Consider the following 27,890-nt stretch of genomic DNA (forward strand, 5'->3'; position numbering starts at 1 on the left):
ACAAAATATACAAGTCCTTCAAATATAAGAAAACCCATCTCATAACTGGAACAAAGCCAAGTGATAAAAAACACAAACTACAAGAAAGGCTAATTCTCTGGAGGTTTTTTTCCTACAATATTATTCATAAATATAAAGCCTTTTACCACTACATGCCCTGACAGCTTTTGCATTTCCCTGGACATGCATCTCACTTTGCCTACTGCAAGAAAAATTCATAGAAATCCTGATGGAGCAAAGAATGCTACACTGAGTCGAGGTCAAATATAGTATATATGCATATAAATAAATCTGAAAAATTCAATGTGGCTTGACAGCAGCTTTTCTTTGACAGTGAAGGCAAAAACATGAGAATATCAGCAAATGCAGGAGTTTGCCTGCAGGGTTCTGACCACGTTAGCACAGGACTTGAACAAGAAAAAAAGCTATCCCAGTCAAATTTAGTTGTGCTCAATTTTACCTGAATGATATAACTGACATATGACCCGACAAGATTTCACTCCCAGGGGAGCTCTATGGAGGCACATTCAGTTTGTGTGAATAAGCTGGAACACCCAGGTGTTATCACCGAAAGTATGGCACAATCTCAATTCTTTAATATTTACATTCTGACCCAGTTCAGTCACATTTTGGCAGCATAGAGCCCACACAGATACCCACCTTAGCAATACAGTCCACAGTTAATCAGTGGCAAACACCTACCCATTAACACCAGTTGTTCTCCCAGCTAAAGGCTTCACAGATCCCAGAGATTCAAGCAGATTGCATTTGTTCCCCAGTTTCTAAATGGAGAACACTTTGTCATCATATGACATGTCAATATCTGGTTTAAAAAATAGGTAAAACTGATATTATTCTCTACCTACAGCATGGCATATTACTCTTGGGCCAGGGGAGGAAGATGATATGTCCATGCAACAATTTTTATAAAGATTCCCAAAAGTAATAGACCAGTGTAGGGAAAAAAAATCCAAAACTGCACTCCCACTCTCTCTCTCATGTGAACGTATTCCTCCTCCCATTTCTCTCTCTAGTCCCTAATCATACCTCCAGGTTGGTACAGAAAAACAGCCTGGGTGTTCAGGGAAGGTTTAACCTGCTGGCGAGACCATGAGCAGTAGTGCATGCTGCAGCACCTCACCCTCCCCTTGGTGCTCACTAAGGAAATCTCCTCATCCTTAGTGAATCTGGGCTATTTTTTCCATCACCCCAGATGAAACTTCAACCGTATGATTTTTATCTAATCTTGCTCTGTGATCCCAGGTGCTGCTGCATCAAGCCCTGCTATGAATAATCTAAATCACAGATTGCCCCTCACCATTCCACAGGTGCCAGAGATACCTTACAGCTCACAGAGCCTGCTAGGGCACAACGCATCTGAGTCAGTGCTACAGCTCTGCACAAAGTCATCATTGTGCACCACAGTTTTAAATAATCAGAAGTTAGCACTGTGAAATTCAGCACAACTACCAGCTGCTTTACCTTCAGCATCTTCTCTGTTCAAGCAAGTGCAGAACAACATATATTATTTCCATCAGAACCTCAACTTGTTGCAACTTTTGTCTTTAAATCTGAAGCTGAAGAGATGTTCTGATTTTTCCTCTTCTCATAGATATACATTAGTGATATAGAAACCTCGAAAGAGTACTTAGTCTGAACTAACAGACAAGCTACCCATAGTCATCTAAAGTGAGCAGATTAAAACATGTTTATTATTAAGAACTTGTTATGGTACATTAGTCTTTAAGGCTTTTTTGAACACTTCTTGAATTGAACAAATTAAGCAAAGTCACTCTATTACTAGTAATTCACTTCTTATGACAAAACAGTAGTGGGTTGAGCCTCCCACCTGTAGACACTGTACTTAGGCTAATAATAAACAAAGAAAAAACAGTTGTAAAATTCTTGGCTGCATTCTACTTACAGCATTAATACTGAAGCATCATTGAGGTTTTAAAAGGATTAAGAATTCTTGAAGACGAACAGCTGATTTCAAAAAATGCAGAAATGTGGAGGTATCTAACATCACAGATACTTAGCTGATGAGCCAGTAGGATTTTTAGACCAGCTAACAGACTGGAATTTCACTCTCAGAAGTCACCATTCCTTCTAGGAAGAACCAGTATAGGAAAAGAAATGTAGTGCAATAAAACATTATACACCAGCTGTCAGACCTGAAACTGATCCTGTAACAGGGATCTACATTTGTCATCAAGTTACTCAGTCACTGGCAAACTGGTAATGTAGAACTACAGCAAGGGAGCTCCCATCCCAAACAGAAATAGCTATGCCCGATAAAGGATGAAGTCTTTATTTTAGGCACTTATGTTAAAATCAGTACAGCACATTATCAAACAAGGTAGAGGTCACAAAGATTTTTGAAAGCATGAATTCAAGAAACCTAATCAGAGGCAAGAAGATACGAACTTGCAGAACAGGGGCACGTTCAGAATTCACAGCTGGTTCCAAACTGCAGTATCTCAAGACATACCAGTGGAACCAGAACCAAAACCAAAACAAAGTGGGTTCTGCTCAGTACAACAGTGTCAGGTCACCCTCCATCAATACAGTAAATCTAGTAACTACTTTTGCAGCTTCCCTTAGCAATTTTCATCTCCTGTGGGCTTCATTCAGGGTCCTGCTTTTCCCATATCTAATCACAGCAGTTTGCTATCACCTCAAGTCACGAGGTACGTACATATACACACATATACACCTCCATCTACATAATGGGTATAAATACCTCCATTTATCCTAAGACCCTTGGAATGCTCTAAGCCGTATTCTGAAATCAGCAAATTCAAAGAACTACTAAAGTGGTTGAGAAAAATCTCAAATTCTCCCTCTCTTTTCTCCTGGATTTAACCTGCTACCAAATCCTGTGGGGGCTGACAGTGTGTCCTTGAGCCCTGACTCCCACATGCCAGAGCCTTACAGCGTTCCAGGGAGTGCAGCTCCTGCCACTGGCACATACCAGAGATTCCAGATCATTTTTGCATCACGACTAAAACGTTCTCATCAATCTGGATTTCTCTTATAACACATTACTCTGGCCTCAAAAAGTGCAACCTCAGCATGGTGTAAGTTCAGTGTTCTTCCACCAAACCTTTTCTTGGGTGCTGGGGGTGCAGGGAGAATGGGTTAAATTTAACACACCCCATAATCCTCATGTTTCCAAAATCAAATTCCACCTATAAACCTTAAGAATGCCACACACCTACCAAATTCCTCTCTTTTTATTAGCACAGGGAAGACAGGAACAGGGTACTTCACTAATGCCTCAACTCTTTATTACACTGCCTTCCTCCCACAAATTTTACTGAATTGCCAAATACACGTTGCTAAGTTTTAGAAACTTACAGGAAAATGAATCCTTTATGAAAATACTCGTTGCTAGAAACACAAACAGGAAAACAGACAGTAAACAGTAAATTCTCATTGTATTTAACAGCCGAAGGTCTTTGTTCACAACAGCTACCCCAGATCACGCAGCCACATTCATGGGATCGAGTGAATTCTATCTGAAGTTTACAGAAGGAAGCATATACAAACAGCCCCACAAAGGTATTTTCCTAGCAGGAAGCCACAAGCACTTCTCTGCCGTCAATGGAGGAGCCGTGGCAGCAGTGCTAAGCACATTTTACTTTCACTGTGGGATTAACCATATCACAAATCACCAATTAAATCCTGCTTTATGATTTAGGCGTTAATTCATTAACGAACGCAAAGGCAAAACATGCAACAGAGCCTGGTGGAAGTCAGTTGGGAGAGCTTTGCTCTGGCTATCCCTATCCTGAGGATCAGCCCTCCTTGGCATGAAATACCATTCTAATCAACAGTGTTCAAAAGTCTCATTTTTATTAGAAACTAGTGGTTAATTGCTGTACATTGTTGACAGCAATAAATACAAATCACTGAATATTCAATGTACAACTGGGCATGCTGGTGGTTTACTGCTACATCAGGGATGTGTTTTTTTCTGTTATCCAAAGCTTATCTCTTCATTTCAGATGGGAAAATTAGGAGCTCATCTTCTGCAAGGTACAAATTTCCCTCCCCCACTTCCATTTTATGGATTTTCTGGCAATAATAGTCTTGAAAAATATATTCTTGAGGACAGGAAATATCCTGAGCAAAGGATATCCAGCTTTAAGACACTTCAAATGTTGTGCATTCCTCCCGATCTGTCACTGCACAGGGCAGCTGAGAGCGTGTGCAATGCCTTGGGGTGGCCAGGAAGGGCCTCCCCCTGCATATTCCCCCCAAGATTCCAGCATCACAGCTTTGGATAGACCAGCTCCTTCAGATTTCCCTTTTCTGTGTACTCAACACCAGCCACCTCCACGGTCCAAAGAGACGTGATGCAATGCAGCTTTCCAAGCACCGCTGGCTATCAGGAGCACATCCTCCCCCAAAGTCTCCTGATAAGGTGCTTTATTTAAAGTATGCCCACAACCCTCATCTTAATGGCCTAATCTGATGTAGGTGGCTTGCCCTTTCAAAGATCCCTTCGTTTAATTTCCTCAACAACTGCACTCCACAAAAGCAAACATCCTGTCCCACTTCCAGAGCCAGATCTCAGTTGTGGCAGGCAGCTGCCAGCAGCACAGGCAGGAGGAATTAGGATGAGCAGCACAGATCCAGTTCATGTCCTGTTCAGAGCCTGTTCACCTACTGGAATGGGTCAGAAGTTACAGTAATGGACAGCTTGTTGTAAAATAAAGTTTGACAGCTTTTTAAAGCATCCCACCCATAAACTGGCATCCCCATGAGATCAGCTAGGGGCCCAACAAACACAATGTAAACTGGACTTCTGTGGGTAACAGCAACTGTACAGAAATCTCAAACTTTTAATAAAGTCACCTAAATTACACAACATAGACACCGGGAATAGCCACACCATCACCTGCTGAGCAATTCTTCTCTGCCTGACCAGCTGCAAGCACCATGAAACAATATCAAAGTTGGTGATTTTCACAGTTTTCACAGTAGTCAGTAGCTTATATTTCATAACCAAAGGCAGACAAATCTTTACAATCACGCCCACAAAAATCAGGATTCAATCCCTTTAAGGCACTGACACTTCAGTAGCTTTCTGTCTCTTCCTATGAGGAGAACAGGCAACATCCAAAGCTAAATGCAAAGGAACAGTTGAGGTAGAGCCAAGGCTGCCACCTCTGGAATGAGGGCATCTGTTCCATAGGGAAAAAAAAGAAAGCATTTCAAGAAATAAAAGCACAAATTCTGACAGCACAAAACTGCAGCCATGACATTTGGACCTTTCTAAAATACATTCCTCTAAAGGTTTTTAAGTGCCACTTATTCATTTAATAGGCATCCAAATCTAGCCTCAGTAGTAAAACATGCTTACTCTTTACATCTTCCCTAGTCTCTACTTAAATATCTTTTCTTTGCAAGAACACCAAATCACTGTGGTTTTACTGGAGACAACGAGAGGCTAATGCTCCTGTAGAAGACCTCAAAACCAGCTACCATTTTCAGTATGCCAAAAATGATGGAACTTCTTCAACTGTTCTAATGCAGCCTTAGCCAAAGGATATTCTCATCCCAATTAATTACACATAGAATACTGACAAGTTCATGGGTAAAGGAGATCCATTCCAAGGGGAGGTCCCTGTGCACTGGCCCTGGTGTCAGCACATGGACATGGAGTTACTGAGTCTCCTAACTCTGTTTTAGGGCAACACTGAACTTCACACCCAATGACCACCATGACATCCAGCAACACTGCCCACTAAGGACACCAACCTTGACACAGGTGTAACTATATTCAGGGGAGTTTGATTAACTGACACCAAATATAAACAGTTAAATTTTTAAACAGTGGGATAGAAGAGAGAAATCATGACTCTCACAAGAGACACCAGCTGCACCTCTTCTCGTGGCACAGCACACCTAAAGGTATTTACTCAACAATGGCCACAGTTTTCATAAGAGCAAGTATTTCCTTTGAAAAGCAGTTCCACACAGAGAAATACGTTTGTTGTCTGAACACCACATGCTTGGACACACTCGAGCTTCAGTCAGCACTGCAGCAACAAAAGTTTAATTGTAATGTTTCTCATTTCTGTTGGCTTCCCCTTGTTAGCTGGCACAGGTTAGAGCCTACTCGGTGCCTCACATCCATAACTGATGTTCAAAGTAAAATGCAAAAAAAGGACATCTTGATCTGCTCACAAGCACAGAGCAAGCACTTTATTATAAAGTCATGTTTATTCCGGAACACTCAGTGCCTGGGGGAAACCTGCTTCTAGAAATATTGTGCTCAAGTATTTTATAGTCCTAGCAATGCCCACAATCAAAATTTACTCCCAGCCAGCAGAGAGCATCACAACTGCTTTTCCACCTCATGACAGCTCCCAGGTGAAGCTTGCTGGTTTCTCCAGGCATAACTCACAGTGTTGGATTCACAACACCTTTGGGTCTCTGCTCTGAGATCACCTTCCTATCCCACCACCACCCTCCAAACCTCACCAAGCTAATGGGTCTGAACATTTAAAACCTGAAATCAAGACATTTCCAAGGGCAAGTAGCTACATTAGACATTGCCAACAAGCTCTGACTAGACTGCAGGAGTGAGGAAGAGATTTTGGAGAGCACAGTGTCTGCTCTGACACATCTGCCCACGGGGCACAAAAAGAATAGAGCCAACAATGTAAGCAGAGAAATCTTTGTCCTCAGGTGACACTGAGGCAATCTACACATGCCAAAATTGTTGTGCAATTAGTATGTTCTTAATTCTGTACCCTTAGAGAAGTGTACTTAATCAAATGAAAACAACGCCATGCAAAATAAAGCAACCCAAGTAACTAATTAGCTAAAAGATGTAGAAAGAAAGCAAAATGAAGTGTCTAATTATATATCTTCAGTTCAAGTGCACAACACACTACAGACCTATAAAAAAACCCGTACCACTTGCTAATTTAATCTAAACAATCCAACTAAACACCACTGCTGAATAAAACCGAAGAGAAAAAGTTAGGAAAGTAACATAATTGTTAAAGTCTTTCCAGTGAGTTTCACTGAAATCTTCTTACTCCATTGAAGTTAAATGGCAAACTTGAACTGGATGCACAAGATTCAAAGCCTCCTTCAAGACAATTTCATGCAACACAATTCATTTGAAGACATTATATCAAAAAATGAGGCTTTTTGAGGTTTTCTCCAATATCCACAGAAAATGCATACTCTCCTGTATATTCAGCATTTATTCTCACAGCAGCATCTCAATCTCCAAAGTCATTAAGCCTCTTGAGAAATTGGACAGGTAATAATTCATCAGGGGATAATTTCTCTCCAAAACCTTCATCCCCATTACTGCATTTCATTGCCACTGACATTCTCAGTCATCAATGTACAATCTAAACAGGAGCCATCGAAGCTGATCAGATCACTGACAACTTTAACAGCTCAAAAACTTAAGTGTTTTAGGAATAAATATCTTGAAAACAATGAAGCTCTGCTGATAAGCATCAGAGAAAAAGGCCACCTACATGCTTGTCAAATTCCCATTTTTGTTCTATCCTGAATAACCACTACAGAAAATAAGCATCTGTAGGAAGGTGAGGGAAACAAAAAATGTAATGGAGCATTTCAGAGGATTTAAAGTCCCCACAGACATTTGTCCAAATTCAGTTTCATAAACACTAAGTGCCAAATGAACATTTCTGAAATTTGTTTATGATAAGCTGGCTTTACTTGTTTTCTTTTTAATTATATGTCACCATTACTACTTCAGTAACAATACCTAGCATCCCAAATCCCTCCAGGTATCCTGGAAATAGCAGCAGCACATTCTGCAGAGAAATGTTGTATCATTTGAGAATAATATGGAAACATGTCCTTCCTTATAAAATCAAAGTAACTGTTTTAAAAAATAAGGCATTTTCAGTAGAGTATACCAAGCTGAGTAAAATTCAGTTCTTGAGTAGAAATGCATAAATTTAATTGAATGAGATTGACTTGAGGCTCTTTCTCATTAGGAGTAAAACATGTTAAATGTCAGTATTTGCCAAGGTATTATCAACAATTTCATGAAAATTAATAAAAGTAAAAAGATTGGGCTTTTTTGAGTTGCCTTAAGTACAATAATTAATTTAAAGAGATTTTAAGGAGGACTTTAGAAAACCATTTTTACAAATACTTAAAAAGCCTTAAGCCGCACTCAACATGCAAGCTCCCATCAAGCCACATTAACAGTCCTCTAAAAAACAGAATTAACCAAAAAGATGCTTGAAATTCCTTCTGCATTACACAGACCTTCCCATCTGCAGTCTGGCATCCCAGCTCTCTCCCATGCCTACACTGAAATCCTTCGGCCAGCCTTGGGCAGACAAAGCCCAGTCCCCCAGGATGTGACAAGGAACAGCAGTGAGGGCACAGCAGCCCCGGTGCAATGACCCTGTGTACCCCAGCTGAGCCCACTGCTGGAAGAGCAGACCTCCACACGCACACAGAGAGAGGCAAGCATGACCCAGAGCTACATTTTCGGGTGGAAAAACCAAACAGATCTCATTAATTGTTGCTTTGGATCTCAGCATGCTTTTTTTTTTTTCTTGGATGCATCCCAGTAGCTGAGATTTCCAACCAAGCATATTAAAGGATATGTTAATAATCCAGTAGTTCTTTCTACCACCTGGAATCCAAGACACACCTCAAAGGTACCTGTTACCTTTCTGTTATTCATTCATTTCAGCGTTAGAAGTGTGCCTGCACTTCAAAGCTTACTATCCCTTCCCCCATAAAGACAGGAGTAAAAGATCTCTGGACAAGCACTTTAAGTCAAACATACACCCTTTGCTATTTCAGGCTCTAACATAAGCAGATTACAGCTCAGCTGTGTCCTGTCTGAACTTTTGTTTCCCTCTTGCCAATGCTGCACTAATTATCCCTGAGAAAAGACGGACTTTAATTAACAAGCAGTGACCAACTTATTTATAAACTCTTTCTTCCTATCCAAGTTCTGCCTCTAAGTAGCTATTAAACACCAAGTTTTAGCAGTGAGTAATTAGGAGATATTCTTACCACACAGAGTTAATGCAGAATTCAAACAAAGCAGGAGATGGAGGTCATGGGGGCTGCCAGGGATGCCCCGGATGAGCCAGGATGAGCCCCTGGCAGAACCTTTTCACAGGGTCCATGTGCTCTTGCTGCACACACTGCTACAGCCAGGCTGCGTGGCTGCTACCCAGTGCAACCTGCTTTGCAGTGAGTAATTATTAAAAAAAACATAGATCTCTGCCCCAAGCTGAGATTTTCCCCTGTGAGAGGGAAAAGAAAGATTCCCTTTCATATAGAGAATGTACAAGCCCATCTCTTCAAACATGAGAAACAAGAGCAGAGACAGCTTCAAAGGAAGGAAAATTAGTTACTGGGACAGGTAGCTAAAATGAGCACTGAAGGAGAACATGTAATTTAAATGGAAACCAGGTAGTTGAGCTGGTTCTTTTAACTGGCACACTACCTGCTAAGGAGTACTACACAACTCAGAGGACACAGACACAGCAGAGCACCGAGGAGCCCACAGGACTGCACCTGCAGCACTTCTGCACTTACCTTCCCTAAACCCTTCTCCTCCAGCATGGGATGTGCTGCTCAGGAACCAGACTGGTGCTCAGGGGGAACAACCCCTGATTTCAAACAGCACAGGTGCTAAAGGATAAAGGCAAAGCCCAGTACACTTTTTGTCCATTTAAGCAGGATGGCTCCTCTCTGCAGTCCACCCCAGCAGGAATGTCCCTGCCTACTGGGAGCACACTGGGGCAGCAGTGGGGCACCAGGACCCACTGTGCCCCACATAGGTACAGCAGGAGCTTCACTGGACCCTCCCTGCCTGTGCCAGGATGGCCCTCACCCAGCAGCAAGGAGAGACAAATATTCAAAGTTGACTTCCAGAGCAGCCCAGGGAGTTTGACTCACTGAGCCTAAACAAGAATAAAGGGAGTGAGAGGCAGGACTGACCTTTCAGTAGCAGCACCAACTCAGGGCTGTGTCATCAGGGCACGAACTCACACTCTGATGTACATCAGTAGTATTTTAGCTACTGATACACACATGGAATTGGATCTCAGCAGCTCATTTTTAAATATCATTAAGTTTAAATACTTGAACTATTCCGCAAAGTTCTGTACAGCAAACACTTGTGAACCCATTTCCTTCCCCCACTGATGACAACATACTTGGAGAATTATTTGATTTACACCACAAAGGGAATTCAAATATAGCTCAAGAGCAAACAAAACTTCCTGTACCATAAACACTCAACCTATATAAGATCTGTGAAAAAAAAAACCCTCAGTGTTTTATTGTCCTTGTGACTTTTGTGCACTCAATACCCAGCAGCTGCAAGTTTCATCTTCACAGAGCAAGTCAGAATCATCCCATGAGAACTTCCGAGTCACCACAGCAATCAAATGTTATTAGAGGGAGATTAATTGGAATCTGTACATGCAGTTTAGGTTTAGAACAACAAATGATAATTTCCCAAAACTGGTGAGAACTAAGGGGGAAAACTGACTTGAAAAACTTTATTTACAACTGTAAGCTCTTTTTTGTTTTTCCAGAAAAGACAACTTGAAAAACTTTGATTCCCTTGTTTGAGAAAGAGGGAAACTTCAAGTAAAATCCTATCCTGATACCATGGTAAGAAGACAAAAATTTAATGCAGCATAAAAAAGAGTAAAAGAGGCAAACTATGAATAGAGAGTGAAAGTAGTAGAGAAATTTGGTAAGTAAAACCAAGGCTAAAGTCAAGACAAGTCAGACAAATAAAAATAACCATGACTTGCAGGAAAACACAAAATGAGCTGCATTCTAAAACAAACTAAAGAGGACTGAACTCCAATAGCGGCAAAACAGAAGTGAAAATAGGGCTAATGATGCAGGGGAAAAGAATTTAATGAATTCTTCTGTTTGGTATTTGGAAGAGCTACAAAATGCACTTGTTGACTTACCCCAGTGGGCAAGTCAGCCCCAAAATCTTTCAATTAAGTTTTGATTCAAATAAATGCCTGACTTACTGCCAACAACAGGACACACTGATGCAGAGGATGGAGCAGAGAGAGACTGTGTAAACCCTGCACCAGCAGCTGGGAGGGAAGCAGGCTGGAAGTGCAATTGCCCAGTGCAATTACATCCCATTAGTAAGACACAGCTTTCAGATAAAACAATCAAAAGTCAATGAAGGATTCCAGTGATAAGGAATGCAAAAATAGGAACATAATCAGCATTGTCATTCTATATAAAACAGGCCCTGTCAGACAAATCCAAGTGTGCTCTTGGCCGCGATTACACCTTTGCTTGGAGAGCTAGCTGTGTTAGCACATGTGTGTTCTTTAGCCAGCCTCTGACTTGGTACCACACAACACTGATAAAAGAGTTCACTCTGCACAAATAACATGAAATATCTTCAGTGTATGAAGAGCTGGCCAGCCAAGTGACCACAGATTAATCTATGAGCTGATACCATCATCCACCCCACTGCCCAAAACAAGGCACAGCAGCCCTCTCAAAGGGCTGGCATTTTTATATGGTCCCAGGCCAACACGAACTGGACATTAAAGAACAGTAAGAACCAGTAAGCAGAGCAGGAGCCAGACAAATCAGAGTTGGGCACAACATTAGAAATGAAAATCCAAAGATTAGCTACTGAAGTAGATGGATTCAGCCAGGGAAAGCGAGCAGGATTTCCTCCTCTTATGGAAATATGATTTCACGTGCTCACCAGAAGTATAAATTACAAGTCAGCCAGGATAACTTTATCCTTTCTAAAAAAGAACTATAACCTTACTAAATCAGGTGTATGCTGTACTGCCTACTGACAATTGTATCAGATTGCAAAGACCTAGCTGGCATTTGTAAGGAAACTGTTCTTGCCACCCCTACCCCCAGCAAGTCAGCCTTGTACAAAGGCTTCCTACAGATACAATAAAATACTCTGAGCAGAGAGCAAGCAGTTATTGGCCCTCTTGCCAAGGAAGCCTCCTCTGGGAGAGGTTTTCAGAGGTAGGAACTGCACACAGGCACTTGTCAAGAGCTGCCTTGGGGAGGGAAACCCCCACACATGTGCAGACCACTAAGAAGATTTCTAGTCCAGCCTCAACTGAAACAAGCCCCAAACAAAGTATCTCCAGTATTTTCACCTCTGTGTCTTGTTTTCTCAGCTGCAAAATGGGGATAATGAAACACATCACCTCTGTTAGTGCCCTGGTCTCTTCCAAGGGAAGAAGAATCAGCATACTGGTTATTCACGGGTGTTTATTTAATGATTTCCTACTAAAACTGACAGCCTGCCCTGGCCAGTAACACTAATTATCACTTCATGGGATCTGTTTGACTGTCCACATAAAAAACTACAGCTTTACACTGCAAGTTTTTTCATATTGACCTTCCCAAATCAGGAAATGCTTCACAGTTTGTGGGTGAGACTGAAACTAAACCATACTACCCAGCCAGCATTAAATAAAGCCCCACTGATCACTTCTGCTGTGCTCCTGGCTCTGCCAACCTGCTCAGGGATGTTCCCTGTGCCCCATTCCCAGCCAGGCTCTTCCAGTCAGCTCCTGGCCTCCCACCAGCACTTTCACCCCTGGAAGCTGAGTTAATTCTTGTTGACCATGTTAACATTTCCCTTGCCACAGTGGGCTGAAATCCCACCAGAACAATAAAAATCAACTCCTACACACTTTGCACCAGCTCGGCCAAAATGAGCAAGTGGCCACGATGCAAGATGCTGTTCCCAATTGTTTCATTAACTCCCCAGTCAGAGCAGTTTAAAATTAAAAAAAAAAACCAACCAACAAAACGAAACAAAACCAAAAGCCACTTTTAAGTGCACTGGCTTATTGTGATTTTTAATTAGCACCAGGATTTCAGATAGTGCACACCCATGGCCCCAGAAGGGGGTGAGGAGAGTACGTGTGTGTGCTTGTGAAAGCATTGTTCCTCCGTCAAATACAGCTCATCCTCCAGCCCATCCGAGTTCCCAGCTGCCCAGTCACACAACTTCTAAAAGTTCAACAGCTGGGTGTTTTATAACCCTGGAGAACTCCCAAGCCAATCCTTACGTCGCTGGCAAGGAGCCCTGGCCAAAGGCTGGGGACCCCACGGGGAACGTTCAGGGCTTCACCTTCTTCCTCCTGCTGCTGACAAAGGCAAAGTCCACACTCATGCACCCAGCAGTGTTCTGTAAGCAGCAAATGACAGAGGCACGGGCAGTGGCTGGGGTCCAGGATCTGCAAGTTTGCTTGGCTTTTGTTTTTCTTTCCAGCACTGATAGATGGAAACAAGCTCCCAGTTCTTCTGCTTTAGCATAAAGACAATTAAAACAACTTTTACCCTCCAAAACAGCTTGGGGAAAAAGCACATCACAAGCTTAAATGAGAATGTTGATAATATATTTAAGTAAAACCTCTTTAAAAAAAAAAAAAAAAAAAATCCATCCCAAACCAAAATCTCTTCTGTGTCACAGAAGGTATCTCTTTCAACAAGTTCCTGTGACTCCTGTTGAAGAGGAAAAGGCTCAGCTGAAGGTCTGCAGGACTCACTGCATCCTCCTCTCTCCAAACAAATATCCACTTCTGTCTGACTCAAAAGCATTTCTGCTGGGAAAGGGGAACACCACAGCTCAGTATTCAAGTAATTTCAGTGTAGCTACCAAGCAATCAGCTGGATGATACCTTCTCTACATGCTGACTTTTTCCTCTTCCAGAGTCCTGGTGGAAGCAGACTAGCAATTTGCTTGTTTTGTAACTACTTCTGAAGTTGCAGATGACCAAATTTACATTTTCCTTTTCATATCACTGAAAGTATTTCTACTTTGGCATTGCACATTTGTTCGCTTAATTTCTCTTAAAAAAAAAAAAAAAACTTTTACTTTGTATTTCAGTATAGCTTGCATCTTCTGACAGCAAAGATATTCAGGCATTTTGATTTTAAAATATTTAAATTTACATTTGTATAAGCCTGACCTTGTTACCTTTTTTCCCCCTAAGACAAAGTGTAAACAAAAGTTTATCTCGCATTCTGATTTTGCTTTGAAGCCTGTGATTATCTGAAGAATTAACATACTCTTTCCTAGAGATTATCCTCAGTAAAGTTTTGGATACAAACCTCTCCACTTTAATAAGTGATCCACCACTTTTGGAAAGCACCTTTGTTGTTTGACCTGATGTTCAAAGCTCTTTGAAAGTCGCCCATCTCCTTTCCTGGAACTATGTTACATCAGGACCTTCTACCAATCAAAATAGCAGGACATGAAAGCAAAATTCCACCAGGACTGCAGCCACACTGAAGCTGCACCACCAGTATTGTACAGCTCTGCACATGCACGACTTGAGGTGCAAGCAGACTTGGAAAAAATTTGCCAGTTGAAGTTGAACGCCAGTTCATTAAAAAATAAGGAATAGATTTATAAATTTTGCAGCTGCAATGAATGCCCACAGTTACTTTAATCAGTCTATAGTCCAAGTTCTCAGTTCTCCCACTTCCTTGAAATCCATCTGCCACTTGTACACTCCCTATTCATATATGGGAATATCACATATTCTCTAATAGCTTTGCATTAAGCCCTGCACATTAAAAGTACTTAGGTCTTTCTGCATGCCCCAAGTTGGCTCCTGTTTAGATAGCTGGGCTGGGTTTGGACTAAGCTGCTCGATCAAATTCTAAAGTTTTTATTTGTTGACATCTTGAGTCCACACCTTCATCTGCCAGCACTGGCTTTTGGCTTAAACAGTCCTGTATGCATTCAATGTTTACCTCTCTGATGGATTTAGAGATAGTAAAGTTCATTGGAACTTCTTTCCTGTAAAATATTTCTCCATCTCGTCTTACGAGAGAGGCTTTCCACACTTCCAGTCATGCTTGTAACCCTCGCCTGTAACTCTACCACTTCAAATTTACCCATCTTTCACTAACACAGGTGATCAGAAAGCATACACTTTCCAAAACAAATCCCAGAAGGACTTGCAAAATAATGTTAATCTCCCTTCCCATCTTTATTAAAAGCAAAATAAGATTCCCCCCTCGGGTGGATACCTTTCTTCATGGCTGTATAACCACTATCAGACCACGTTCACACTCTGCTTGAGCAGTTGCTCAACAAAGTCTCCACATCTGCTCAAAGAAACTTCATTGCTAATATTGATCACAAAGGTCAGAAGAGCTGCTGTTGGCAGAAAAACAAAGAAAACCTTTGTCTAATATACTAGAATAGCTAAAAAAGGTATTTATCTGTTTCTTCCTTCCAACTGTGTATTCTGTGTATGACGAGAGAAGAGTTGTTACATCCCCTTCCCACCTGCCAAATCCTTTCATAAATGCACAAGTCAAACATTGCAAAATATTTTCTGAGAAAAGTGGGGATATGCAAAAATACTAAATCAGTGATACTTTCTACAGTATACAGCCAACATAAAGTACTCACTGAAGAACCAGTCAAATCTTCTTCAAAATTTAAGGAAAAGTTAAGTTTTCTTCATCTGAATCACCTACACTTTGCATACAGCCCCCTCAAATTGTCTTGCACTTGCCAGGCAATAAGAACAGGAGGAGGAAGAGTCCAGGGAACACAGGAGCTCACTGCACCCCTACCCCAGCAGGGAGAAACCTCCCACCCAGCCAGCCCTCCTGGGGGAACCAGCAGACCACAGTTACACCTCACTTGCTCCACAGAGCCAGCATACTTCAAAAAAAAAAACAAAACAGAAAAAAACCTACATATCCATAATTGATGGAAAATAGCTTTTCCAAGGACAGAAGAAGAGGGAAGCTGACAGATCCAATCTGCCATCCCCATACACTTTCTAACTGGAACACAAGCCCTCTGCTTGCCATGTGAGGTTAGTCCAGGCAGCAGGCCAAGGCTTTGCTTTTCCCTCCCGAATTGAAAGGACAGATCTCGGGCTGCCACGTGGCTCAGCAGAGCCAGGGAGCAGCACCTCGTCCCCAGCCAGCACTGCCCGCAGCCCTGCAGCTGCAGCACCAGCACGTCCCTGCTGCCAACCAGGCTGGGCCACATCTGCTCAAGGGTGGCCTTATCACTGCCCAAGTGAACTCGGTCACGTAGGAGTGCATTATTCTATTTCCTTGTGTTTCGCTGCGAGACAACGTCACGGAACCTTAAATTATAGCAGGGCCAATAATAATAATAATACACTTGGTCTACTTGCAAACTGATCCAGTCAATGCTATTTTCCATGTCTTCACATATCCGTATTTTCTCCGTCCCAATTCTCACATTTCACTCGCCTTCCTCCCCTTGCACTAACCCAACAACTGAGGATACACTGAAATCAATACACCGTAGTATAGAAAAAGCTAACAAAGGAAAAAGGGAATAGAGAAATAAGGATTTAGTAAGACATGCCAGAAAGGACTCGGATGTGCTAGCAAGGGCAGGACTGGAATAGTCCAGAAGGTCTGAGAAACTGAAAAAACTTTTCACAGCAGCATTTTAGAGCATAATATCATTCTGTTCGACTGCATGATCGCAAAACGCCAAAAGGAAGTGAAACCGTTGATGTCTAACTTCAGAGTTTTAGATCCACAAATATTGCCTTTACTGCAACATAGCAGCTCTCACACATCCACTGAAGCAACCCATTCAGACAGGCATAAAAATTCAAGTGTAGTCACCTCGTTCATTACATAGATTGTGGTTACAGAAATATCTGAATGACTTGACTCTTTCGTTTTATCCAGAAGTGGCTGCTGTGGAAGAGATCAGAGATCCTTTTGGTTGCACTCGGCAGAATTGCCTAATTTCCACCACATCACCATTTCCTGCCCACTGAACAAGGCAGCTGGAACAGCTGGACAAGCACGTCCAGCCCTGTTAACCGAGAGGGAAAAGGGTAAAGATAAAACACCACACACACGAGAGCTTGCAGGGAGAAGACTCTTAAATTAGGTAACAAGAATTCTTTTCTGTTCATCATATCCTCGTGGGTGTACAGTGGTGGCAGTGCTCACTGACCCGAGGAACAGCCCTCAAGTCAACAAAAAGTCTGCACTGTATGTCTAACGAAGTCACAGAGGATGTTTATGTTTTCTGCAGTCACTAAAAGCACCGCTGAACTTAACAAGCAATAATAAAGATCTGTTAGAGCAGCATATGGAGTTGCAAAAATAAACATGTGTGGAGCAGAATGAACCAAGTTGATTTCACCACCAGCTGACACACAAGAAACAAGGATTAAGGCTCAGATCATAGACTCATTAAATGGTTTGGGTTGAAAGGTACCATAAAGCCCTTGTAGTTTCAACCTCCTGCCACAGGCAGGATGCCTTCCACTATCCCAGGGTGGAAGCCTTGTTCAACCTGGCCTTGGACACTTCCAGGGATGGGGCAGCCACAGCTCCTCTGGGCAACCTGTGCCAGTCTCACCACCCTCATAGTAAAAAATTTCTTACTAATACCTAAACTAAATCTATCCACTTTTATGTCAAACTCTGCAGAACTTTTGCTTTGTGGAAAAATCTCAGAATTCCTCTTTAGCCATGAGATTTCTTGTGCACTGCTTATGGTCAGCTAAGAATAATGTAACCTGCAAGAGTGTGACCCTAGACCTTCACGATTTATGATCTAGTACTAAAATTCTCTATGAACCTTATTTAAATTCCTGGCATGGTGGCAACAGCTGAGTGCTGCCCAGCAGTCCACAACAGTCATCCAACAAGACATTATCTGGGTCTCTGATAAAATCCACAGGATATTTCTTACTCCTGAACATGACATTATTACCCCACCAACATCTAAGTTAACCACAATGGGAAATACAAAGTCATTCTGGTTTGGTCCTTTAAGGTTTCTGTTTGTTGATTTCTGTTTTTGTTTTGAGGTCCTCACAAACTCAAATGTAATTTAGTTTTATAATCAATAAACCAAAAGGACAACACACAAATAGGTAGTTACATAAGGAGACACTATGGGAATGAACTACCTACCTGCTTGAGTGCAAGCAAAACACAGAAGTACCAGAAAACTAGGCTTCACTTCTGCTTATTCTGAGTGTTTTATCAGTATCAGAGACCAGGAAAGTAACTACAGCAGCCTAAATAACAAACTTCTGATTAGAGAACTGTGACAAACTGACTGACAAACAAACTGACTTATGACCATACTAACTTATGCCCTGAAATGCCATAAAACTAACCCTTTATCCTCAGAACAGCCAACATACCTTTCCCACAAGTACAAAAGGAGGTTGAACTCTTCAGAACAGAGCTGACAGCCTGCAGGGTCACAGTGCACAAAGAGAGCAGGGGTCAGCCTTTTGGCTATCGAGTCATTTTCAACTGATCCAGAATCTAAAGTGTTGTTTCACTCCACAATTTGTGACAATAACATTTCCTCTGCTCCTCCAAGCCATGTAAGGTCACTCATTTACGAGGAGACAACATATGCACATGTTCAGACATAGTGAAGCACCACTTAACTATGATTTATACTGAATTTAAGAATTATTTTTTTTTTGCCATCCCTTTTCTGTAACACCACCAACTTTCTGCAGCTCATCCTGCTTCTGGTTTACTCTCCAAGCCTAAGTTCTCCACAGACCATGTGCAGTTTAACTCCTTCCACTGCTGCCACCTCTTATACGTGACGGCCAAAACACCAGGCTACCTCACTACACTGCCAATCTCTCATTTCCTTCCTTAAAATAATACCCTTGCCAACCAAGCCAGGAACTTTTGGACCAATTCCTCAGAACCAGCTTTTGAAGATGGATTTTCCCTCCTTGTATGGCTGGCTGGGACAATGAATGCCTCAACCTATGATCCAAGGAGCAGCACGTGTGGTCCCATCATATCAGGCCACTTCAACTCCCCAAAGCACACGAGGACCACACACCACAGCCTTGCTGGGTCTTCTGTACCCACCTTGGGGCCAAGACACAGCCACCTGGGCTGCAGTGCTGGGACACATTCCTCACGTCCGGCTCTTTCAGTCATGCAAAGGCCACACGTCACCACCAGCGCATGAACTCCAAAGGAAGAAGGAAGAAGGGAATGCAGCGTTCCACAAACACAGATCTGCTGCCCCTCCCTCACCCACATCTGAAGCATTCAAGAAAAGCCAGCTGAGAGCAAGCATTGTGCCAAATTAAGTATTGTGTCTCCAGCTGCCCAGTTCCCCAGACACAGGGTTTGTCAGACGGGCTGCTCAGGAGGAACTCTGCTCCTGGGACCAAATGCTGCACCCCGAGCCTCCAGCCTGGAGCACAAGAGCAGAAGAAATCTGCTTAGAGATCTTAGCTCTCATGGCCAAGATCCCCTTTAACAGCTTTGCAACCAACAGAACGTAAATCATACTGAGAGATAATTAGAAGGAAAACCCTACTGTAGTACCAGGAATCACAGGTGGCTAATGAGTGTGTTAAAGAAAGGATGGGCAAGTGGGGACACTGAGAAAAGCAGACCTTGGAAAAAAAAAAAAAACACCAAAAAAAAAACCCCAAAAAGCCTCACTAAAGCAGAAGCCAATTCCATAAAAATACAAAGTAAGAAACAGTTGTTTTCTTTGAACTGCCACAGCTTCTAACACTTTCCAACATTCGAAAATAAAGACTTGTTGCTCTCTGTCCTCCCCAAGGCAGGCTTTGAAAACAAATTTCCTAGTTAACCTGCCAAAGCAGAAGATGTGATAGCAGCTGAACATCCCTCTGCCCTGCTCAGGGGAGGACTCAGTGGAAATCAGCCCTCAAGAAATGTGTTGCCATCCTTCAGACAATGAAACCAAATAGGAACAAATTCTTCACCTTAAAAGTTGTGCCTTCCAAGGCAGCCACAGTTCGATATGGACTGTATAACAAAACAGGACTGTATAACAGAGGATCACTAATATGTTTTGGGGAAAAGCTATTTTTAACCCCTGTTTTCAATTTTTAATACCATTAATAAAAATATATCTCCTAACAAGACTATAAATAATTTCCTCAGAGCTTTAGAGTAACACAAAAGAACAGGATATTAGTGTGTTCTAAGCAAAGTAAAGTAAGAACTGGTGAAAACAAGACCAGCATTATAGCTGATCAAGCCAAGCACACCCCTCAAAGGCAAACACCAGTTACCATCTGCTTCAAGAACAGAAGAACACACAAGCATGTATGCAAACAGGTCCCAAACTTGCTCCCAGTTCAAACATATCTAGAAGAATCACGTACATGGTATATGCCAATTTGCCTTATCTTGTTACAAAAGGAGGAACTTTTTCCACTTCAACATAATCCATTATTCCTGATACTTTGATATCATATGAAAGACAAAATACTGAGTCCCCCAGTAAAGCAACACCCTTCATGAAGTCAGTCATGCCCCTGCTTTTCAAACTCACCATTTCTATCAGTACTTATAGACAAAGAAAAAAAAAAAAAAAAACACATTTGGGCATTATAGACCCAAAATATTCCACAAGCTCTGCAGTTCTCACTGTGTCTCTTCTGCTCTGTTAATTCATTCTAATGAAGTGATGCTTCTGGTTGCCATACATTTGCTAGTAACAAGACATTGAAGGCAATTTTTTCCTTTCTGTGAGCTGACACCACATGAGTCCACAAAAAACACAGGTTGACCAGAAGGAAACCTACCAAGTGCTCTCATTATCCACAAATGCTTTCATCCTTTTTCTCTGCTGCATTATTCCACATCAATAAATAAATGAGGAGCAGAGCAATATGAAGCACTGAGTAACAAGCCCAGATCAGTTCAAGTGTCTGCAAGCACAAGGTCACTTATGTTACCTGAATTGTCATTGAACAGGGACATACTTCTACAACAAAGGCAAGTTAGAAAGTGGAATGAATACTTTCAGCTAACTAACCATACACTAAAGGAAAATTGTAAGGTCATCCTGAAACAAATTAGGACAACTCTCTACTCCCACGCTGTTTCTGCTATGAATGTCCAAAGTAATCCCTCCATCTTACTTCACTACAGTTCTGGGTATGACTAAAGAATTGTGCAGAAATATTTGGGGCAAGAGATAACACTGGGATATAGGTTATAAACATTGGCATTTTATTAGTGGGCAAGTGGAAAACAGGGAGCAACCATGTAAAATTAACACAGCTGCACAGAGGCCCAGAGAACCTACAAACTAAGAGCAGACTGGTTTTCCTAGTTCAGATTAAAAGCATAGGGAAATCTGTCCACAACATCCCAAGCATCTAAAGGGTCATCTAAAAAAAAAAAAAAAAAAAAAAAAAAAAAGCAAAGGGTCATCTAAAATTGGTTTTTATTGACGTTTTTATTAACTTCTTGAAAGGAATTTCTTTCTCTCTTTTCCAAGCATGCCATATTAAACATTCCTGGAAGCACAAAGTAGATGTTTAAATACATGCATACACATATTCTATTATTAAAGTCCTGTGCAAGGACCTAATAATAGAAAAGTCCATAATTATGTATAAGGCAATGATAAGATACCAGGATGTAAAGCATGTTTTAAGATATTTGCATTACTGCCACAGAATTGCAATACACTAACTCAACACAGAAAAATCAGACAGGCTTATCACCTTCATCTCCAGAGAATTCAGGTGTTTGCTCTCAGTTATTCTAAATCTAAAAAATAACAAGATAAACAAAAACACAACAGCAGAAACTCCTCTCCTGAATGCATCTTGTCATTGCACTGAGTATCTTAAAGAATGAGGAGCAGATGCCAGAACAAGCAAATGCCACATATCAGTATTAGCTGCAGTATCATCCTCTCAAAAAACAGAAATTATAAAATATGTATTTCATTACTTAGGAATTGTTTATTGCTTCATATTACAAAACTAACACTATACATATCTGTAGTTTACTAAGCAGAGTATCCACATGGCAGTTTTCAGTATATCACCATTATAAACTGTCACCATTAGAAAAACAAATAGAGAATGTTTCTTATGCTGTTGGCTTTTTGTCTGTTATCTGCTAACAAACACCACAATTTACTTGTAAACAAAGGATTCCTCAGATGAAACACAGAAGGCATGTCACTGAAGAAACCCTACATTTTAACCTCTATGCTCAAGGAAACCCATCCTTTTCCCAATTAAAGGCACCACAAAGCTTTGGCTCCAAGCTGCACTACCTGGGACCTCCAGGGACTATTCCTGCTCAAGAACAGACTAACACAGATGACATTTTTCTTGTGTAGTTGCTCAACAGCACAGTCATTTTTCATCCAGAGCAAAGCACAGATTTAACATCCACAGCAGCATTTCTGAAAGGCAACTCATCTCCCCAACACTGTTGCAAATTCCACCGTAAATCACATTTAATTAGTTTGTGCCTTTTAATTTTTTTTTTCCTGGCTGTCTGGAGTCCAACAGTGAGCAGGCTTCCAACTTTAATTTTGCAAAGAGGTGCTTAGAATAAACTGATAAAAATGCCAACCACCTCGTCCCCACTGGAAGCTGGAGTTATCTGCTCGCTGACACACCAGCATTCCTGCCTGTAGATGGCTTTTTACTGCTGTGTATCCAGCGGCTCCTATTTCCACTGCCTTGTTTGAAGAACTTCCCTCTTCCCACATACCTTCCATCTCCAGGGACAGATCACACAGGGACACTAAACCTTGGCCGTAAACAACACGAGTTTTGATACTGCTGTTTCCAAAGGGTCCTCCACCATTCAGCGGTGCAGAGACAGTCACTGAGGCACAAATCCTCCGGGCAACGCTTGAGAAACTTTGCCTCTCCACTGTTTTGCACAGCTGAGATTTACACAGGGCTCTGCTGGCTTCTTCTGCAATTTATTTTATTTGCTGTACACCAAAGGCTACTGCAAACAAACGGAATTTCGATAACTTGTGGCATGTTGCTCAGAACAATTCCAGCGACACTATTTCCAAACTTTAAACCCAGCAGCCACATCCTTGGTGGAGTGACAGGATGCTCTCCCAGTGTGTCCCAAACTGTCACCCCAAGTGCTCCAAAGAGGTCATTCCATCCTCCCCCATGTCTTTCCTTTGGAGGGAAGTGCCAGACTACAGTGAAGAAAAAAGCACTGTGGAGAGTAATTTGTTTGATTCAGGTGTGTTCAGGCTCTGGGCCTCGTATTTAATTACATGTACTTAGCAGGCATTTATCCTCATGCTACAAACATTTATTCATACTGTAAATGTTGGTTCTGACAACCTACTTTTTTGAGGGAAAAAGTCAATTATACTTATTAGAAAGTTCATGAATACTACCACACAAATGCAGCATTTTGCTGCATGGTCTGTATATATTTTCTTGCACAGATTTATGAACAGCAGAAGTTTGACTGCACTTAACTGCTTCTCTTTCTCAGAAAACATAAAGTGAGGAGAAAAAAACCCAAATTTTCTGCAAAGAAAGAGGCATGATGGAGAAAACTTGTTTCAGTTCCCTAAATACTACACGTAGAAAAAGAAGTGCCAGAATAAATACATTTCAGATTGGAAGTTACAAACTTTTCTGAGACTAAAGATAAAATACTTGCAGTATGGAATTACAGCTCTGAGCTTCTTGGCTATAGCAGAATATCAGCTTATTTTGGCTGCTAACTACCTTCATTTCTTATCCTTTTGGCCAGCTATAAGCTAGCAGTATGAAAAAACCCTCTCATTGCTGTCCCAGCAGTGACTTCAAACCCAAACCAGATGAGTCCCAAAAGCACAAAATTTAAAAAAAAAAAGAGAAAAAAAATAAAGTAAAATATATCACCTTCCACACAGACTGATCTCTGAGCTGCACTATAAGCATAAAGTAGCTGAAAGATACTGAACTGGGAAGAACAATACACGATACTTCTGGGGCAGCAGAAGTTTCTGCCACAGCAGGGTCCCAACACAACCACAAATCACAACTGCTTTGAAATTAACGAGAGGGAAGCACAGAAGTGCTGAAGATTAAGAGAAAAGCACTAACAGACCGCTTCTGTGCGAGACCCGAAATGACCCCGGGAATTCGGCCAAGAATCATTTTCTTACTGGTAGCACCGGCAGCGTATTCTCCAACTTGCTGAGAGAGACACACGGGCCGTAGGTGAACGGGGCAAGAGGAGCAAGATGCTTCCACTCAGGAGGCAGCCCTTGGCCATTCCTGAGGTTTAGGGAAGCCATGCCTTTATCTGGATTTCCAGCCAAGCACACATTGTGTCATCCGTGTCCAGACCAGCCGCTCCCCATCAGAACAAAGCGCAGACCCAGACCAGTGCAGGCACTGCCAGGCCTGGCACTCCCAAAACTCTTTTAAAGCAAGCTCTGCTGCAAAATAAAAGGTTGAGAAATAGTGTTCTACACTGAAAAAATCTGTGGAAGTTTGAAATGCCATTACCTAGCACATTGTTAAACTCGAGTCAGACTGGTTTGGCACCTTTCAGGAACGTACCGGCTGAGCCCTGTGTTCTGCAGGGTAAGCGGTTAAGGGATACAGCAGCTGTGGTTAGGGCACAGGTAACTGGGGTATGTGAATCCTGTTCTCACAGAGCCAGCACGGAGTTCCAACAGCAAACAAACAAAAAAAAAATTAAAAAAAAATAAAAAACGCCAATAAGGAACGCAAATCTCTCCATATCTCATTTCTCCCCCCGCCACCCACCCCGTAGTGATGGGGTAACTACTCCTTTAAGGCCAGTACTTTTATATACTCAAAGGACACAAAGAAATGCAAATGAAATACGAAATTACTAATATGGAGAGAGGCAGGCTTGCCCCGCGCCTTCTATTCTACAAATATAGACGGGATAAATGGTTCGTTACATTTAACTCCAAGCCGCACTACCTCCGCCAAAACCTTATTTAAATAGAACATTTCTGAGAAGGGGGGATGCAGCTGTGGTCTTAACCTAAGAGAGGTTAAGCTTTTAAAAAGGGTTGTTCTTTTTTACTCCGTCTGCTGGTCGCATGCCATTTTAAAAAGGTGTCTGGCAAGCAAAAATAAAAAGTTTCCAGGGCTTTCCTTCCCCAAGCCGCCTCTGCCAGGAGCCCGGCGGGGAGGACGGGGCCAAGAGAAGACGGTCGCGCCTTTCTCCAGCTTTTTCTCCAACATGCCCTCTGGATCCCGACGCTCTGGAGGCGGAGGAGCCCCGGTTCCTCCACCTGCCCGCACCCTCCGGCCGGGCAGGGGCTGCGGAGCGGAGCGGGGCGCGGCTCGGGGGTGCCGCGGGCAGGCGCCCCGCACACGCCCGCGGGGCCGGCGGCACCGGCCGCTCCCGCATTTCTCCTCCGGGAGCCGCAGCGGGCGGGGAGGGCGGCGGCGATGACAGCGGCCGGGCCGGCCGCCCCCGGGGACAGCCGGGCGGTGCTGGAGCGCCCGTCCCGCCGCCAGCCCCGAGCGCGGCCGCTCCCGCCCGCCCGCCGGGCGCTCCCCGCGGCGGAGGGAGCCGGCGGAGAAACTTTCCACCGAGTGCGGCCGCGTCCCGCCGCCGAACAAAAGAGCCGGGACCCGGAGAGGCGCCGCGGGGCGGGGGAAGCGGCTGCCCGGCGCTCGGAGCGCAGCGGAGCCGCGGCGCTCCCCGCCCGCACTCGGCTGCCCGCAGCGCCGCCGCGTCCTTACCTGCGGGAGGGCGGTGCGGGGCGGCGAGTCCCGGTTAGCTGGAGCGAGTGCCGGGAGGGCTCGGCGGGGATTCCGCCATGTCAGTGATGTCGGCACCACATGGGGCCCCGGCCGGCCCACGCTACCGAGCACTCTGGAGTAGCGGCTCCCGCCGAAAAGGCGGCCGAGGCGGGCGTGGGACGCCGGCCAGCCCCGCTGCCGCCCCGCCCCGCCCCGCGCCGCCGGGGCGGGCGCTCCGTGAGGGGCGGGCACGGGGCGGGCACGGCGACCGTGCCCGTTCCCGTTCCCGTTCGGCCTCGGCTCGCTCCGCTTCCCGTGCCCGTCCCCTTTCCCGTGCCCGTTCCCGTTCGGCCGCGACCCGCTCCGCTTCCCGTTCCCTTTCCCGTGCCCGTTCGGCCGCGACCCGCTCCGCTTCCCGTTCCCGTCCCCGTTCCCGCTCCGCCGCGCCCCGCTCCGGTTCCCGTTCCCCTCCCCGTCCCCGTTCGGCCGCGACCCGCTCCGCTTCCCGTTCCTCCTCGACCCGCTCGTCGTCACTTAGAATCGTGGAATAATAGAATTAGCGAATCGTCAAGGTTGAAGACCATCCAGCCCGGCAGCACCGCTATAACCCCTAAACCGCACCGCCCAGCGCCAGCTCCAGGCGCCTCTTTAACACCTCCAGGGGCAGTGACCCCACCGCCGTCCGTTTCAATGCCAGACCACCCTAAAAGTAAAACATTTGTTTCTAATGTCTAATCTGAATCTCCCCTATCTCAGCTGAAGGCTGTTTTCTTCTCACTGCAGGTGCGGGAGAAAAGAGCATCCCCCAATTGGCTACAATCTCCTTGCAGGGATTTTTAGGGAGTGATGAGGTCTCACCTGATCCTCCTCTTCTCCAGCTCAAACAAGCCCTCCCACAGCTATTCTTCATAAGATATGTTCTGTAGACCCTTCACTTAGTACCAAATGTCACCCCTGGAGCACACATCACCCACCAAGCCTCCCCTGTCCACCCAGCCCTAGCAGGGGTGTGTGGTTGTGATGGATGTTGGAAGGTTGTCTCCAAAATGCCATTTCTGACACGGTAGCTCTTTGCCCAAGCAGTCCAGCCTGAGGTCAGTGCATGTCCTCTCCTGTGTCCTTCCTTTGATGCTGCAAAGCCAAGGCCTGTGCTCCCATCAGTGTGGTCATTCCTACATTCCCATCGTCTGGGAGCAAGGAGGAGAAGCTCTAGGCAATATTTTCAGGGATAAAGAAATGCTCTGACTTATTAAATTGTGCAGCCCTAAAGAAAATAAGTTTATCCCTGGCTCTGGAGGAGAGCCCCAAAGAGGGGCCATGGTGGTCATTCGCCTCTCAGCACTGCATCCAAGCTGTGGGGAATCATGACTGGAGCTTTAATCTGGTCACAGGAAAAACTTAAAATAGGACTTGGCCTTACCCCCACCACAGATCACAGCCGTGCTATGAAGGGTCTTTTGATTTAGCCATGGTCCTTGGGGAAGCCAACCTTCCTCTGCAGGAACTCATTGCCCACACATCCTGTGCTGTGCCTTCTCTCCATCACTGTATTCTTCAGTGTTACTTTTCCCAACAACTTTTATCAATGATTGATCCACTTTATCCACCAGAGCAAGGCTGCCTTTCAAAAACTGGAAAACCCTCTGGAGTCTGAGGCAGCCCAGGTGTATTTTCTTCAGCTTCCATTAAAATATCAACACAAACATTTTTCCCATAGGACTCCTTGATGTTCTGCTTCTTGCTGAAACACACACTAAAGAAAAATCAGTTTGGCATCAAGGCTGAGTAAAAGCATCATGGCCAAATAGGCTGGGTTTGGGGTTTTTTTGTACATGACTAAAACCCAGAAAAATGAAAATAAAGTTATCTGAAATAGATAATTCCTACGAAAATAACAAATAGGCAATTTTCCCATGGGAAAGATTTTTCAATGTGGAATGGTCAGCCAGCACTAAGTATTGTTTGTCGTTAATTGCAAAAACTTTTGTAATGCATAAAATCTAAAAGTAGAAAAATGTTTTGTTTTATTATTGACCCAAAACATGCAAACTTTTTGATGGTCCTGGATAGAGTTACAGACCAGATGAGATTAATTATTCACTGGGGTTGTAAAGACTTTACTTAGTCTCATAGACAGTTTTGTGGAGGAAAAAAGAAAAAAAAAAAGAGAGAGAGGGAGAGTAGGGACAGTGAAGGCATTGGTTTAGAAGGGAAAAGTCACTGACACAAGTTGGAAAATTATGAAAAAAAAGATAAAATTTAAATTGAAGAGTAAATAAACTCAAACCTAGAGAAAGTAAAATGAAGGGAAATAAAGAAGAGGAAAGAAATTGAACCATAGAGTTGATTTGTAGC

The 27,890-nt window shown here is 43.4% G+C and overlaps 1 protein-coding gene across 1 annotated transcript in view; it reads right to left on the reverse strand.

The window, feature by feature from the left end:
- FNDC3B (fibronectin type III domain containing 3B) overlaps positions 1 to 25,715 on the reverse strand; it is a 188,074-nt gene extending 162,359 nt beyond the window's left edge. Inside the window, exon 1 of the mRNA XM_021548251.2 lies at positions 25,536 to 25,715. The gene's annotated coding sequence lies outside the window, so the exon portion shown is untranslated. The remainder of the gene's footprint in view (positions 1 to 25,535) is intronic.
- Between the last annotated feature and the right edge of the window lie 2,175 nt (positions 25,716 to 27,890).

The sequence above is a fragment of the Lonchura striata genome, chromosome 10 (genome assembly GCF_046129695.1).
Source record: "Lonchura striata isolate bLonStr1 chromosome 10, bLonStr1.mat, whole genome shotgun sequence".
Classification (NCBI taxonomy): Eukaryota; Metazoa; Chordata; class Aves; order Passeriformes; family Estrildidae; genus Lonchura; species Lonchura striata.